The sequence below is a fragment of the Lissotriton helveticus genome, chromosome 6 (genome assembly GCF_964261635.1).
Source record: "Lissotriton helveticus chromosome 6, aLisHel1.1, whole genome shotgun sequence".
In the NCBI taxonomy this organism is placed as follows: domain Eukaryota; kingdom Metazoa; phylum Chordata; class Amphibia; order Caudata; family Salamandridae; genus Lissotriton; species Lissotriton helveticus.
This window is the reverse complement of record NC_136067.1, coordinates 439,763,514-439,781,208: the sequence shown is the minus strand read 5'-3', so window position 1 is coordinate 439,781,208 and position 17,695 is coordinate 439,763,514. Positions and strand designations below refer to the sequence as shown.

Here is a 17,695-nt window from a genome sequence, read left to right as displayed (position 1 = left end):
AATATTGTGCATATAATTCTCCTATGGGACAAACAAAGTTATTTTTTATTTATATTTTTTAGAGACTCTCCTAAGTGACAGCTCTAAAGGGTAATACATGTTTAGTTTATAAGGAGGAAAGGCTAGTCGTTTGAATATGAGAAACGGACATAAATACGTCCATGATACTTTTATCATACTGGTCATAATCAACCATTAAGAATAGAATAGCCAGTTGTTTGTGCATGAGCAATGATCAGAGGCACATCACTTACATCAAAGTGTAGATGATAGTCCAAATAGTGCTGGAACCAGAGTAGTAAGCAAGGAATGAAGTTCTGTCTGTCTATATAGAACAAAAAAAAAAAAAGGGGGGGGGGACAAGGATGAACATTATTATGAACTAAGCGTACGGAAAAGTGGCCTGGGAAACCTTCACCTGGCCACTCCTATCTGTTGAGCCATTATAAGGCAGAACATTTTATAATAACTGTCCACTCCTAATTATGGTGCCATTGTGAGGCCGAACATTTTACAGTAACTGTCCACCAAAAGTATGCATGTATCTTACCTATTATTATTTGCTTGTTGTAGGGGAAATATATGTTAATCCTCCTGCTTGGGCACTCTAAGAAGATTAAAGGAAAAAACTGGAGAAAAAAGGGTTTCAATCAAAAAGGTGACCCCAAAAAACTTAATTTTTTAAAAGTCTAATCTCTCCTTAGATGAAATCCTTTTTGTTATATCTACTTGGTTTAAGTAAGAAAAAATAGATTAAATCTAAAATATCCATAAAATAGAATTGAAGAACTAACATTATTGTTTGCCCAAGACTCTCTATAACAAAACAAAAAAAACAAAAAAAAGTTTCAATAAACCCCTGTTTTATCTATGTGAGTGTCCCTCTTACCCTAATAAAGTGAGCTAAAGCATCCCCTGGTTCCTAGATCAGCATGCAATACGACGTCCTCCTCCGTCAGGTACCGGCAGAATACTGATGCATTTTAACACAGTTTATATACTGACCTAAAATGGTCCCAATTGATCACACTTGGTTCGAATCAGTAAATGAATTCGGCAATTACCCTGGCGGCCATGTTATGTCAGTGCCCGGTTTCTAGGTTGCACTGTTAAGTGAAGCTTAGCGGCCGCCATCTTGTGTTTGTACGGGGTCCCGTTCCAAACCAGGAAAAATCTGTGGTGATGTTTAAAAAATAACATGGATGTTTATTCCCATAAATCAATATAAAACCTACCACACCGTGGTTTATAGCGCCTACCCCGTACAAACCACTAAAGAATATCGGCGATTACCATAGGGGCCATATTATGTAAGTGCCCGGTTTCTGTATAAAAACGTGGTGTGAAGCCTAATAGCCGCCATCTTGTGTAAGAGCGGGCTCCCGTCTATGACCAGAAACATTGATGGTATTTTATAAAGAAAATTAGAGGCTATTCTAGCGAAAGCGTGTGAAATCAAACACATCATGATTTCTTGCGCTGTTATAAAAAAGTGTAATCGTCGTTAGTGGCAATTATAATAAAGTTAGAACTACAATCGCGGTAGACATGTTGGAATGGAAAGATAAAGATGTGATACAAAGGGGCCAAGTAAACTTATTTAGGGCAGTGAAAAACCGCATTAACATGAATTGTGTCCGATGATGTAGAGAGAGGCAAACAAGGCATCATTCAATGATGTTAGGGGAACGATCAAAACGCGGCGGCCATTTTGGTTTGGGCATGAACGCGACAAACATTAAGATAAAAATAAATGCCTGATCCAACACAACTAAAATATGTCCTTCCCATTAGTTACTAAGCCTATTTTCAGATAAAGATATAAAAGAGAGGCGTGAATTAACACCCATATTCATTTGTATCACTTATTTTGTAAAGATATATATACCTCCTTAAACTATTTGACAAGGATCCTTATTCTCAAATATCAATGTGCACAAACTAATACACTGAAGCATCACTATTTATTTCAAATGTTACTAGGGTGCTCAGTCCATACCCATCAAAACTTTCAAATGACATAACATGGCAGCCAAATGGTACTAGAACTGAATTCGGGGACTGGTTATGTGTGGTGTATCCTTTGAGCTAGAAAGCGATTAGTCTCTAACATTTAGTAAAAGGTAGAGGTTTAAACATAGGTTTCCCTGAAGGAAAAAACAAGACCTTTGTGTATTGTGATAATCCTGTTTACCAAAGAATAGTGGCACTACCCCATATAGGAACAATATGCTACAGGTAAGGTTTAACTTATCCTTCACAAATACATTTTTGTAAAAGACAGATGCCAGTCAATAACACAGGTTATCATTAATTAACATACAACCATTAATTTGTATTCAATTTCATAAACATTTTCAAAAAACATTCTGAACACATTAAATCTCAATGATAGTAGATGAAATGTAAGGTACAGGACAAGATGGTGTCTAGTTCTTATGTGAACGGAGATACTGGAATGGATATAAGCACAGCAATCGACACATAGAAAAATATACTCTAGGGTCACTCATAGGAATCTAAGCGAGATCTATGAGATGAGGTAGTGCATTTCGTCGTCATAATTATGTCCCAATTCCACACTCCGCATTCTACATATCCATTCTGCTTCACATTTTCTCAAGGCTAGGGTTCGGTCACCTCCTCGGGGGTTCACAGGGACATGATCAATTCCCATAAACCATAATGTGTCGTCTGGTTTATGCTTGTCCTGCATGTGGAAGGTCATCGCATATTTGTGATCATTGTTGCGATAGGCCCGAACATGTTCCTGAATCCTCTGTTTTAGAGGTCGTTTTGTGCTGCCCACATAGATTTTGTCACATGGGCAGCCTACAATATATACTACAAAGGTTGTATTGCAGTTTATGAAATGCTTGATTTTATGTGTTTTGTTTGTATTAAAGCAAAAAGTTTTGGTCTTATCCCTTCCTAAGGTGCATACATTACAGTTTCTGCACGTAAAGAAACCCATAGTTTTTGGCGGGAGCCAACACTGTTTCTGTTCTACAGTGGTCACCAAACTGGGACAAAGCATATTCCTCAAGTTGTGACCACGTCTGTAGACAATTTTGGGTTTGGATGGAAGATCATTTTTGATGCTGGGGATCTCTGTCAAGAGGTGCCAGTGTTTTCTTAGAGTATTAAAAACTCTACTGTTCTCATCAGTGAATTTCGTAGAGAAAGCAAGGGGAAATTTGTTGTTCTCTTTTGAAACCCTATTTTCCAATGTGCTTTCTCTAGTTATTTTAGCTACTCTTTCCTTTGCTTTGTTAAGTACTTTCCGAGGATAACCTCTTTGGAGGAAGCGTTCCTCGGTTTCTCTAATGTTTGTCTGGAAACTCCCCTCAGTGCTACAATTTCTTCGCATCTGCAACATTTCGCCAAATGGTATGTTACTAATCACATGGCGGGGATGTGCGCTTTTGAAGTGCAACGTACTGTTGCATGCAAGAGTTTTTCTGTGTGTCTTGCTATTGATCATGTTATTCTCAATAAAAAAAGTTACATCCAAGAAATCAATTTGCTGTCCACTATATTCCATGGTGAATTTCACATTGTACGGATTATCATTCAAGAATTCAAAATATGACAATAAATCCGGGGCAGGTCCATTCCATAACATAATCACGTCATCAATGTACCTGACCCAGAAAATGATGTGATCAGACCACCTTGCCGTGTGACGGCCCCAGGCATGCTCCCGCTCAAACCAGCCCATGAAAAGGCCAGCGTAAGCGGGAGCAAACCTGGACCCCATCGCCGTGCCCTGTATCTGCTGGAACCACACTGAATTATGGAGAAAAAAGTTTTTAGACAGTATGATCTCAGTCATCTCCATAAGAACCTCATTGTGTAACCTGTGATCTGCAGTTCGTTGTCCCAGAAAAAAGGCCAAAGCTCTCATTCCAAATTCTTTTTTAATGCAAGTATATAAACTTGACACGTCCATAGTCACAAAGAGCATATTCTCAGACCATGTCAAATTTTGGAATTTCGACAGGATGTCTTTGGAGTCCCTAATGTAGGCTGGTAAATTCTGAACAAAAGGTTGAATGTATGTGTCGACATATTCCGACAGTCTCTCTGTTGGGGAATTGATACCTGCAATAATGGGGCGGCCCGGTGGAAAGGGACCGCCTTTATGAATTTTAGGAAGAATGTATAGACAAGGCGAAGTCGGTGAACTTACAGCCAGATACCTATATTCTTCTTCACTAATTAGCCCTGTTTCTCGCCAATCTGACAGTCTCAAATTAATGTGGGTGATAAGATTGCCCACTGGATTTGCTGTCAATTTTTTGTAACAGTCAGTGTCCGATAGTTGACGTTCAATTTCATTCATATAATCAGTTTTTCTCATGAGGACAATATTGCCCCCTTTGTCCGCTTCGCGGATGACTATAGAGTTATCAGCCTTTAGATTTTTTAGTGCAGTAAATTCTTGAGGGGTGAGATTTTGTTTACTGCCACTGCGATCAATTGGAGAATCTATCAATTTGTGGAATCCTGCCGTTACTCTTTTTTTGAATAAGTCTATATTGGGGTGGGTGCCTACAGGTACAAAGTTTGATCTTGGTTTTAGACCACTTGATTTAGATACATTTTCAGACACATCCAACTCATTACAAATATCCTCTGTATCAATAGAAGTCTCAAGTTCAATAGTTATCAGTGATTGTAACAAATTTATTTCATTCACAGTATACTGGGTCACAGTGTTTACATCATTACAAACATCATTTGCTTTAACACGATTTCTAGCAAAATGGTCCTTTAATTTCAGTGTGCGAACAAATTTACATAAATCCACCAATATTCCAGTGTCGTCCCCTATTTGATTTGGACAAAAACCTAATCCCATTTCAAGTACAGACTTTTCATCCTGAGAAAGACATTTATCTGAAAGATTCACAATGATTGATTCATTCGTACTTCCTTTTTCTCTCCCAATTTCGGTGTTATCATCAATTAATTCTTGTTGGTCCTTGTCCTCTTTGCCACCGTTTCTGCATTTGAATTCTTGCCTCTGCTTGAATCTCTTCCAACTGCGCCCCCCCCTCCTTGTTTTGGGTCTTTGGGTCTTGTTCCCAGCCTCACCCTCTCCATTTCCACTAAAAAAGGATTCTGGCCTGGTCTTATCTCTCCTGTTACTGTAGGTGCAGGCACCTCACTCGAGAGTGAGCTCGCAGTGGACGAAAGAGAAGTCAGACTACTCGCTGATGTTAAATCGGGGGTGTCCTCTCTCTGTCTTTTGCCATCCCCAGGTACTCTAATGTTATCAAATTTATGAGAGAAGGTGTATATTCGTCCCTCCTTGTAGTCTTTGTCATCTCTTTTGATTTTCTTCATTTTTTTATCACGAAGATATAACTGGTGATTCTCAAGGATACCATCTAGTATATCATAGTTCTTTTTGATAGTATCTTTCAAAGGGGATGTTTCTATATCCTTTTCTAAGTCTTCTATCTCTTTTTTGAGTTTCTCACCCTTGATTTCAGAATTTCTTATCAATATCTTCATCATATTAAAGGAGGCATTCTTTAGGTTGCTTTCCCAGTCCTCCAGCTGTTCAGGGCTAAGGTCCTCAAACGTGGGGAATATTAAGATTCTAAGACCCCTGGGAATTTTTTCATTGTCTATGTATTTACCTAGAGTGGTCCCATCCCACCAACGGGACATTTCACTCTTTTTAAGTTTTTCTAGTCTCTAACATTTTATTTTTAATCCCTCAGTAGAGGGGGTGGTCCTGTTGTTCACATTAGGATTGTTGGCAAATAGATCTTGAGCTAATTCCTGTCTCCTATCTTTGAAGCCTGGCATGGTGATCCGCTATTAAATGAATAGACGGAATCCTTGATTGATGTTATGGCAATAAGTCAAATGCAGAGTTGGCTAGTGCTACTGGGAATTGTGACAATTTGTTTAGAGAAAGAACAACGGTGGAGGATTCCCAACAGAACAGCACCTAGTCAAATATTCTCCCAAAGTTAATTTAGACCCACACTGTAGTACATGGGACAATATGTGTGCACACTTCAAAAACACCCACCGTTACAATGTTGGTTCAAAACATGAACTATGAAATACTTTAAACAAGGTCAAGGTGCACCACTTCAATGTTTACAGAAACTGTTAACTTTGATAAGGTTAACAGAAATAATCACATCAGTTATTACTTGTGTTCTTTAAGAGTTCTTTTATTCAATTCCGTTGAAAATGAAAAGCACACACAGGAGCTACAGCCGACGCGTTTCGTCCTCTTGGGACTTCTTCAGGGCTGTTTACAAAAAATGACAATATACAAAAACATACAGTTAAAATTTACATTAAAAAAGAAGCAATTATGCTCATACAGAAAAGGCCAGGCTTCATAAACAATACATTACAAAATTAAAAACTAGTGCAAGGCTTATGTACAAAATGCCAACAACAATTGGAAATAAATGACTTGATTGAGTTACAGAAAGCATTCTGCTATTACTCTCAACTAAGGTCAGCATATTCTGGGTTATTGCATATTGTTCTCCATATAGGTCTATCCCTCTTTGGTCTGTCATCCTCACCTCAAAGATTTGTAGAACATCCTATATATGTGAGAAAGTAGGAGCCCCAGCATCCAGAAATTAACAAAAAAAGGGGGTAATCAGTAGCTGTTGAGCGAGGATATTAGCGCTAAAGATAAAAACATACCAAAATGAATCATAAGATAATGTTCTTAGGTCTTCTCCCGTGGTTATTGGGTACGTGGGTATATCCGTGACGTTCTATTATGCTGAAAGGGGCATCTAGAAATGATTGATAAAAAATTTTTTGTGAGAGGTCTAGTGACAGCCAACTTGTAAGAGGAGCACTCAGAGAGACTCGGAAGCTTCCAATAGCAATGAATGGTTGCGAGTGAATCTCATGACCTACCATGTTTGACAAAAAGTTCTCAGTGGAGGAATCTGGTCTGTCAGAGACGTTCTTGTTAATAGGCGGTGTGTATCTATTTGTAGTCACGTTCAGCCAATACACTCATAAATTGAGAGGTGTTTCAATATTGTGCATATAATTCTCCTATGGGACAAACAAAGTTATTTTTTATTTATATTTTTTAGAGACTCTCCTAAGTGACAGCTCTAAAGGGTAATACATGTTTAGTTTATAAGGAGGAAAGGCTAGTCGTTTGAATATGAGAAACGGACATAAATACTTCCATGATACTTTTATCATACTGGTCATAATCAACCATTAAGAATAGAACAGCCAGTTGTTTGTGCATGAGCAATGATCAGAGGCCCATCACTTACATCAAAATGTAGACGATAGTCCAAATAGTGCTGGAACCAGAGTAGTAAGCAAGGAATGAAGTTCTGTCTGTCTATATAGAACAAAAAAAAAAAAAAAAGGGGGGACAAGGATGAACATTATTATGAACTAAGCGTACGGAAAAGTGGCCTGGGAAACCTTCACCTGGCCACTCCTATCTGTTGAGCAATTATAAGGCAGAACATTTTATAATAACTGTCCACTCCTAATTATGGTGCCATTGTGAGGCCGAACATTTTACAGTAACTGTCCACCAAAAGTATGCATGTGTACTCTGTAGTTTATCTTACCTATTATTATTTGCTTATTGTAGGGGAAATATATGTTAATCCTCCTGCTTGGGCACTCTAAGAAGATTAAAGGAAAAAACAGGAGAAAAAAGGGTTTCAATCAAAAAGGTGACCCCAAAAAACTTCATTTTTTAAAAGCCTAATCTCTCCTTAGATGAAATCCTTTTTGTTATATCTACTTGGTTTAAGTAAGAAAAAATAGATTAAATCTAAAATATCCATAAAATAGAATTGAAGAACTAACATTATTGTTTGCCCAAGACTCTCTATAACAAAACAAAAAAAAAAAAAAAGTTTCAATAAACCCCTGTTTTATCTATGTGAGTGTCCCTCTTACCCTAATAAAGTGAGCTAAAGCATCCCCTGGTTCCTAGATCAGCATGCAATACGACGTCCTCCTCCGTCAGGTACCGGCAGAATACTGATGCATTTTAACACAGTTTATATACTGACCTAAAATGGTCCCAATTGATCACACTTGGTTCGAATCAGTAAATGAATTCGGCAATTACCCTGGCGGCCATGTTATGTCAGTGCCCGGTTTCTAGGTTGCACTGTTAAGTGAAGCTTAGCGGCCACCATCTTGTGTTTGTACGGGGTCCCGTTCCAAACCAGGAAAAATCTGTGGTGATGTTTAAAAAATAACATGGATGTTTATTCCCATAAATCAATATAAAACCTACCACACCGTGGTTTATAGCGCCTACCCCGTACAAACCACTAAAGAATATCGGCGATTACCATAGGGGCCATATTATGTAAGTGCCCGGTTTCTGTATAAAAACGTGGTGTGAAGCCTAATAGCCGCCATCTTGTGTAAGAGCGGGCTCCCGTCTATGACCAGAAACATTGATGGTATTTTATAAAGAAAATTAGAGGCTATTCTAGCGAAAGCGTGTGAAATCAAACACATCATGATTTCTTGCGCTGTTATAAAAAAGTGTAATCGTCGTTAGTGGCAATTATAATAAAGTTAGAACTACAATCGCGGTAGACATGTTGGAATGGAAAGATAAAGATGTGATACAAAGGGGCCAAGTAAACTTATTTAGGGCAGTGAAAAACCGCATTAACATGAATTGTGTCCGATGATGTAGAGAGAGGCAAACAAAGCCTCATTCAATGATGTTAGGGGAACGATCGAAACGCGGCGGCCATTTTGGTTTGGGCATGAACGCGACAAACATTAAGATAAAAATATATGCCTGATCGAACACAACTAAAATATGTCCTTCCCATTAGTTACTAAGCCTATTTTCAGATAAAGATATAAAAGAGAGGCGTGAATTAACACCCATATTCATTTGTATCACTTATTTTGTAAAGATATATATACCTCCTTAAACTATTTGACAAGGATCCTTATTCTCAAATATCAATGTGCACAAACTAATACACTGAAGCATCACTATTTATTTCAAATGTTACTAGGGTGCTCAGTCCATACCCATCAAAACTTTCAAATGACATAACATGGCAGCCAAATGGTACTAGAACTGAATTCGGGGACTGGTTATGTGTGGTGTATCCTTTGAGCTAGAAAGCGATTAGTCTCTAACATTTAGTAAAAGGTAGAGGTTTAAACATAGGTTTCCCTGAAGGAAAAAACAAGACCTTTGTGTATTGTGATAATCCTGTTTACCAAAGAATAGTGGCACTACCCCATATAGGAACAATATGCTACAGGTAAGGTTTAACTTATCCTTCACAAATACATTTTTGTAAAAGACAGATGCCAGTCAATAACACAGGTTATCATTAATTAACATACAACCATTAATTTGTATTCAATTTCATAAACATTTTCAAAAAACATTCTGAACACATTAAATCTCAATGATAGTAGATGAAATGTAAGGTACAGGACAAGATGGTGTCTAGTTCTTATGTGAACGGAGATACTGGAATGGATATAAGCACAGCAATCGACACATAGAAAAATATACTCTAGTGTCACTCATAGGAATCTAAGCGAGATCTATGAGATGAGGTAGTGCATTTCGTCGTCATAATTATGTTCCAATTCCACACTCCGCATTCTACATATCCATTCTGCTTCACATTTTCTCAAGGCTAGGGTTCGGTCACCTCCTCGGGGGTTCACAGGGACATGATCAATTCCCATAAACCATAATGTGTCGTCTGGTTTATGCTTGTCCTGCATGTGGAAGGTCATCGCATATTTGTGATCATTGTTGCGATAGGCCCGAACATGTTCCTGAATCCTCTGTTTTAGAGGTCGTTTTGTGCTGCCCACATAGATTTTGTCACATGGGCAGCCTACGATATATACTACAAAGGTTGTATTGCAGTTTATGAAATGCTTGATTTTATGTGTTTTGTTTGTATTAGAGCAAAAAGTTTTGGTCTTATCCCTTCCTAAGGTGCATACATTACAGTTTCTGCACGTAAAGAAACCCATAGTTTTTGGCGGGAGCCAACACTGTTTCTGTTCTACAGTGGTCACCAAACTGGGACAAAGCATATTCCTCAAGTTGTGACCACGTATGTAGACAATTTTGGGTTTGGATGGAAGATCATTTTTGATGCTGGGGATCTCTGTCAAGAGGTGCCAGTGTTTTCTTAGAGTATTAAAAACTCTACTGTTCTCATCAGTGAATTTCGTAGAGAAAGCAAGGGGAAATTTGTTGTTCTCTTTTGGGACCCTATTTTCCAATGTGCTTTCTCTAGTTATTTTAGCTACTCTTTCCTTTGCTTTGCTAAGTACTTTCCGAGGATAACCTCTTTGGAGGAAGCGTTCCTCGGTTTCTCTAATGTTTGTCTGGAAACTCCCCTCAGTGCTACAATTTCTTCGCATCCGCAACATTTCGCCAAATGGTATGTTACTAATCACATGGCGGGGATTTGCGCTTTTGAAGTGCAACGTACTGTTGCATGCAGTACTTTTTCTGTGTGTCTTGCTATTGATCATGTTATTCTCAATAAAAAAAGTTACATCCAAGAAATCAATTTGCTGTCCACTATATTCCATGGTGAGTTTCACATTGTACGGATTATCATTCAAGAATTCAAAATATGACAATAAATCCGGGGCAGGTCCATTCCATAACATAATCACGTCATCAATGTACCTGCCCCAGAAAATGATGTGATCAGACCACCTTGCCGAGTGACGGCCCCAGGCATGCTCCCGCTCAAACCAGCCCATGAAAAGGCCAGCGTAAGCGGGAGCAAACCTGGACCCCATCGCCGTGCCCTGTATCTGCTGGAACCACACTGAATTATGGAGAAAAAAGTTTTTAGACAGTATGATCTCAGTCATCTCCATAAGAACCTCATTGTGTAACCTGTGATCTGCAGTTCGGTTTTTACATAAATCCACCAATATTCCAGTGTCGTCCCCTATTTGATTTGGACAAAAACCTAATCCCATTTCAAGTACAGACTTTTCATCCTGAGAAAGACATTTATCTGAAAGATTCACAATGATTGATTCATTCGTACTTCCTCCCAATTTCAGTGTTATCATCAATTAATTCTTGTTGGACCTTGTCCTCTTTGCCACCGTTTCTGCATTTGAATTCTTGCCTCTGCTTGAATCTCTTCCAACTGCGCCCCCCCTCCTTGTTTTGGGTCTTTGGGTCTTGTTCCCAGCCTCACCCTCTCCTTCAAGCAGAGGCAAGAATTCAAATGGAGAAACGGTGGCAAAGAGGACAAGGTCCAACAAGAATTAATTGATGATAACACCGAAATTGGGAGAGAAAAAGGAAGTACGAATGAATCAATCATTGTGAATCTTTCAGATAAATGTCTTTGTCCAAATCAAATAGGGGACGACACTGGAATATTGGTGGATTTATGTAAATTTGTTCGCACACTGAAATTAAAGGACTATTTTGCTAGAAATCCTGTTAAAGCAAATGATGTTTGTAATGATGTAAACACTGTGACCCAGTATACTGTGAATGAAATAAATTTGTTACAATCACTGATAACTATTGAACTTGAGACTTCTATTGATACAGAGGATATTTGTAATGAGTTGGATGTGTCTGAAAATGTATCTAAATCAAGTGGTCTAAAACCAAGATCAAACTTTGTACCTGTAGGCACCCACCCCAATACAGACTTATTCAAAAAAAGAGTAACGGCAGGATTCCACAAATTGATAGATTCTCCAATTGATCGCAGTGGCAGTAAACAAAATCTCACCCCTCAAGAATTTACTGCACTAAAAAATCTAAAGGCTGATAACTCTATAGTCATCCGCGAAGCGGACAAAGGGGGCAATATTGTCTTCATGAGAAAAACTGATTATATGAATGAAATTGAACGTCAACTATCGGACACTGACTGTTACAAAAAATTGACAGCAAATCCAGTGGGCAATCTTATCACCCACATTAATTTGAGACTGTCAGATTGGCGAGAAACAGGGCTAATTAGTGGAGAAGAATATAGGTATCTGGCTGTAAGTTCACCGACTTCGCCTTGTCTATACATTCTTCCTAAAATTCATAAAGGCGGTCCCTTTCCACCGGGCCGCCCCATTATTGCAGGTATCAATTCCCCAACAGAGAGACTGTCGGAATATGTCGACACATACATTCAACCTTTTGTTCAGAATTTACCAGCCTACATTAGGGACTTCAAAGACATCCTGTCGAAATTCCAAAATTTTACATGGTCTGAGAATATGCTCTTTGTGACTATGGACGTGTCAAGTTTATATACTTGCATTAAAAAAGAATTTGGAATGAGAGCTTTGGCCTTTTTTCTGGGACAACGAACTGCAGATCACAGGTTACACAATGAGGTTCTTATGGAGATGACTGAGATCATACTGTCTAAAAACTTTTTTCTCCATAATTCAGTGTGGTTCCAGCAGATACAGGGCACGGCGATGGGGTCCAGGTTTGCTCCCGCTTACGCTGGCCTTTTCATGGGCTGGTTTGAGCGGGAGCATGCCTGGGGCCGTCACTCGGCAAGGTGGTCTGATCACATCATTTTCTGGGGCAGGTACATTGATGACGTGATTATGTTATGGAATGAACCTGCCCCGGATTTATTGTCATATTTTGAATTCTTGAATGATAATCCGTACAATGTGAAACTCACCATGGAATATAGTGGACAGCAAATTGATTTCTTGGATGTAACTTTTTTTATTGAGAATAACATGATCAATAGCAAGACACACAGAAAAAGTACTGCATGCAACAGTACGTTGCACTTCAAAAGCGCACATCCCCGCCATGTGATTAGTAACATACCATTTGGCGAAATGTTGCGGATGCGAAGAAATTGTAGCACTGAGGGGAGTTTCCAGACAAACATTAGAGAAACCGAGGAACGCTTCCTCCAAAGAGGTTATCCTCGGAAAGTACTCAACAAAGCAAAGGAAAGAGTAGCTAAAATAACTAGAGAAAGCACATTGGAAAATAGGGTCCCAAAAGAGAACAACAAATTTCCCCTTGCTTTCTCTACGAAATTCACTGATGAGAACAGTAGAGTTTTTAATACTCTAAGAAAACACTGGCACCTCTTGACAGACATCCCCAGCATCAAAAATGATCTTCCATCCAAACCCAAAATTGTCTACAGACGTGGTCACAACTTGAGGAATATGCTTTGTCCCAGTTTGGTGACCACTGTACAACAGAAACAGTGTTGGCTCCCGCCAAAAACTATGGGTTTCTTTACGTGCAGAAACTGTAATGTATGCACCTTAGGAAGGGATAAGACCAAAACTTTTTGCTTTAATACAAACAAAACACATAAAATCAAGCATTTCATAAACTGCAATACAACCTTTGTAGTATATATCGTAGGCTGCCCATGTGACAAAATCTATGTGGGCAGCACAAAACGACCTCTAAAACAGAGGATTCAGGAACATGTTCGGGCCTATCGCAACAATGATCACAAATATGCGATGACCTTCCACATGCAGGACAAGCATAAACCATACGACACATTATGGTTTATGGGAATTGATCATGTCCCTGTGAACCCCCGAGGAGGTGACCGAACCCTAGCCTTGAGAAAATGTGAAGCAGAATGGATATGTAGAATGCGGAGTGTGGAATTGGGACATAATTATGACGACGAAATGCACTACCTCATCTCATAGATCTCGCTTAGATTCCTATGAGTGACCCTAGAGTATATTTTTCTATGTGTCGATTGCTGTGCTTATATCCATTCCAGTATCTCCGTTCACATAAGAACTAGACACCATCTTGTCCTGTACCTTACATTTCATCTACTATCATTGAGATTTAATGTGTTTAGAATGTTTTTTGAAAATGTTTATGAAATTGAATACAAATTAATGGTTGTATGTTAATTAATGATAACCTGTGTTATTGACTGGCATCTGTCTTTTACAAAAATGTATTTGTGAAGGATAAGTTAAACCTTACCTGTAGCATATTGTTCCTATATGGGGTAGTGCCACTATTCTTTGGTAAACAGGATTATCACAATACACAAAGGTCTTGTTTTTTCCTTCAGGGAAACCTATGTTTAAACCTTTACCTTTTACTAAATGTTAGAGACTAATCGCTTTCTAGCTCAAAGGATACACCACACATAACCAGTCCCCGAATTCAGTTCTAGTACCATTTGGCTGCCATGTTATGTCATTTGAAAGTTTTGATGGGTATGGACTGAGCACCCTAGTAACATTTGAAATAAATAGTGATGCTTCAGTGTATTAGTTTGTGCACATTGATATTTGAGAATAAGGATCCTTGTCAAATAGTTTAAGGAGGTATATATATCTTTACAAAATAAGTGATACAAATGAATATGGGTGTTAATTCACGCCTCTCTTTTATATCTTTATCTGAAAATAGGCTTAGTAACTAATGGGAAGGACATATTTTAGTTGTGTTGGATCAGGCATTTATTTTTATCTTAATGTTTGTCGCGTTCATGCCCAAACCAAAATGGCCACCGCGTTTCGATCGTTCCCCTAACATCATTGAATGAGGCTTTGTTTGCCTCTCTCTACATCATCGGACACAATTCATGTTAATGCGGTTTTTCACTGCCCTAAATAAGTTTACTTGGCCCCTTTGTATCACATCTTTATCTTTCCATTCCAACATGTCTACCGCGATTGTAGTTCTAACTTTATTATAATTGCCACTAACGACGATTACATTTTTTTATAACAGCGCAAGAAATCATGATGTGTTTGATTTCACACGCTTTCGCTAGAATAGCCTCTAATTTTCTTTATAAAATACCATCAATGTTTCTGGTCATAGACGGGAGCCCGCTCTTACACAAGATGGCGGCTATTAGGCTTCACACCACGTTTTTATACAGAAACCGGGCACTTACATAATATGGCCCCTATGGTAATCGCCGATATTCTTTAGTGGTTTGTACGGGGTAGGCGCTATACACCACGGTGTGGTAGGTTTTATATTGATTTATGGGAAGAAACATCCATGTTATTTTTTAAACATCACCACAGATTTTTCCTGGTTTGGAACGGGACCCCGTACAAACACAAGATGGCGGCCGCTAAGCTTCACTTAACAGTGCAACCTAGAAACCGGGCACTGACATAACATGGCCGCCAGGGTAATTGCCGAATTCATTTACTGATTCGAACCAAGTGTGATCAATTGGGACCATTTTAGGTCAGTATATAAACTGTGTTAAAATGCATCAGTATTCTGCCGGTACCTGACGGAGGAGGACGTCGTATTGCATGCTGTTCTAGGAACCAGGGGATGCTTTAGCTCACTTTATTAGGGTAAGAGGGACACTCACATAGATAAAACAGGGGTTTATTGAAACTTTGTTGTTTTTTTTTTGTTTTGTTATAGAGAGTCTTGGGCAAACAATAATGTTAGTTCTTCAATTCTATTGTATGGATATTTTAGATTTAATCTATTTTTTCTTACTTAAACCAAGTAGATATAACAAAAAGGATTTCATCTAAGGAGAGATTAGACTTTTAAAAAATGAAGTTTTTTGGGGTCACCTTTTTGATTGAAACCCTTTTTTCTCCTGTTTTTTCCTTTAATCTTCTTAGAGTGCCCAAGCAGGAGGATTAACATATATTTCCCCTACAACAAGCAAATAATAATAGGTAAGATAAACTACAGAGTACACATGCATACTTTTGGTGGACAGTTACTGTAAAATGTTCGGCCTCACAATGGCACCATAATTAGGAGTGGACAGTTATTATAAAATGTTCTGCCTTATAATGGCTCAACAGATAGGAGTGGCCAGGTGAAGGTTTCCCAGGCCACTTTTCCGTACGCTTAGTTCATAATAATGTTCATCCTTGTCCCCCCTTTTTTTTTTTTTTTGTTCTATATAGACAGACAGAACTTCATTCCTTGCTTACTACTCTGGTTCCAGCACTATTTGGACTATCATCTACACTTTGATGTAAGTGATGTGCCTCTGATCATTGCTCATGCACAAACAACTGGCTATTCTATTCTTAATGGTTGATTATGACCAGTATGATAAAAGTATCATGGAAGTATTTATGTCCGTTTCTCATATTCAAACGACTAGCCTTTCCTCCTTATAAACTAAACATGTATTACCCTTTAGAGCTGTCACTTAGGAGAGTCTCTAAAAAATATAAATAAAAAATAACTTTGTTTGTCCCATAGGAGAATTATATGCACAATATTGAAACACCTCTCAATTTATGAGTGTATTGGCTGAACGTGACTACAAATAGATACACACCGCCTATTAACAAGAACGGCTCTGACAGACCAGATTCCTCCACTGAGAACTTTTTGTCAAACATGGTAGGTCATGAGATTCACTCGCAACCATTCATAGCTATTGGAAGCTTCCGAGTCTCTCAGAGTGCTCCTCTTACAAGTTGGCTGTCACTAGACCTCTCACAAAAAAAATGTTATCAATCATTTCTAGATGCCCCTTTCAGCATAATAGAACGTCACAGATATACCCACGTACCCAATAACGACGGGAGAAGACCTAAGAACATTATCTTATGATTCATTTTGGTATGTTTTTATCTTTAGCGCTAATATCCTCGCTCAACAGCTACTGATTACCCCCTTTTTTTGTTAATTTCTGGATGCTGGGGCTCCTACTTTCTCACATATATAGGATGTTCTACAAATCTTTGAGGTGAGGATGACAGACCAAAGAGGGATAGACCTATATGGAGAACAATATGCAATACCCAGAATATGCTGACCTTAGTTGAGAGTAATAGCAGAATGCTTTCTGTAACTCAATCAAGTCATTTATTTCCAATTGTTGTTGGCATTTTGTACATAAGCCTTGCACTAGTTTTTAATTTTGTAATGTATTGTTTATGAAGCCTGGCATTTTCTGTATGAGCATAATTGCTTCTTTTTTAATGTAAATTTTAACTGTATGTTTTTGTATATTGTCATTTTTTGTAAACAGCCCTGAAGAAGTCCCAAGAGGACGAAACGCGTCGGCTGTAGCTCCTGTGTGTGCTTTTCATTTTCAACGGAATTGAATAAAAGAACTCTTAAAGAACACAAGTAATAACTGATGTGATTATTTCTGTTAACCTTATCAAAGTTAACAGTTTCTGTAAACATTGAAGTGGTGCACCTTGACCTTGTTTAAAGAAACTCATATCATGACAACCCTGATCCTTCAATATCATGGAAACAATGTACTACTTTTTGCTCAGTCACTCATGCTCATTTAGTTTATCACAGAGGTACACAGTATAAACAGTTTTGACGTTTCAATAAGGAATTAGTGAACAGTTGTTATTCTTGTGTAAAATATGTGAGCTGCAACAACCATTAGACAGTGGCAAAGATATTTGATTAGCAGTATTGTGAATATAAAAGGATAGTGCAGTTCTACCATTTTGTAATAAGCATGAATAAATACATGTATATAAAATGCATGATAAAAGTGCGCGTACTCCTACTATGCCTATCTAGATGTTCCTAAGTGTACCTAGCATGTGAGTAGGTGTAAAACCAAGAATCCCTTTAGGATTTAGTCAAACCCCATTATCTGAAGTGTGAGAATGCCGGAGCCCTTCTTGGTCTCGAGTTGGACCCCCCTCAAGGGATGTTCAGACCACTGTCAGCTGAAGCGTCTGTATGCAGGAGTCTCAGCGT

General features: G+C 38.4%; 1 protein-coding gene across 1 annotated transcript in view; it reads left to right on the top strand.

Annotated features, from left to right (window-relative positions):
* SNTG2 (syntrophin gamma 2) overlaps positions 1–17,695 on the top strand; it is a 1,262,328-nt gene that overhangs the window by 260,395 nt on the left and 984,238 nt on the right. The gene's annotated exons all lie outside the window — the stretch shown is intronic.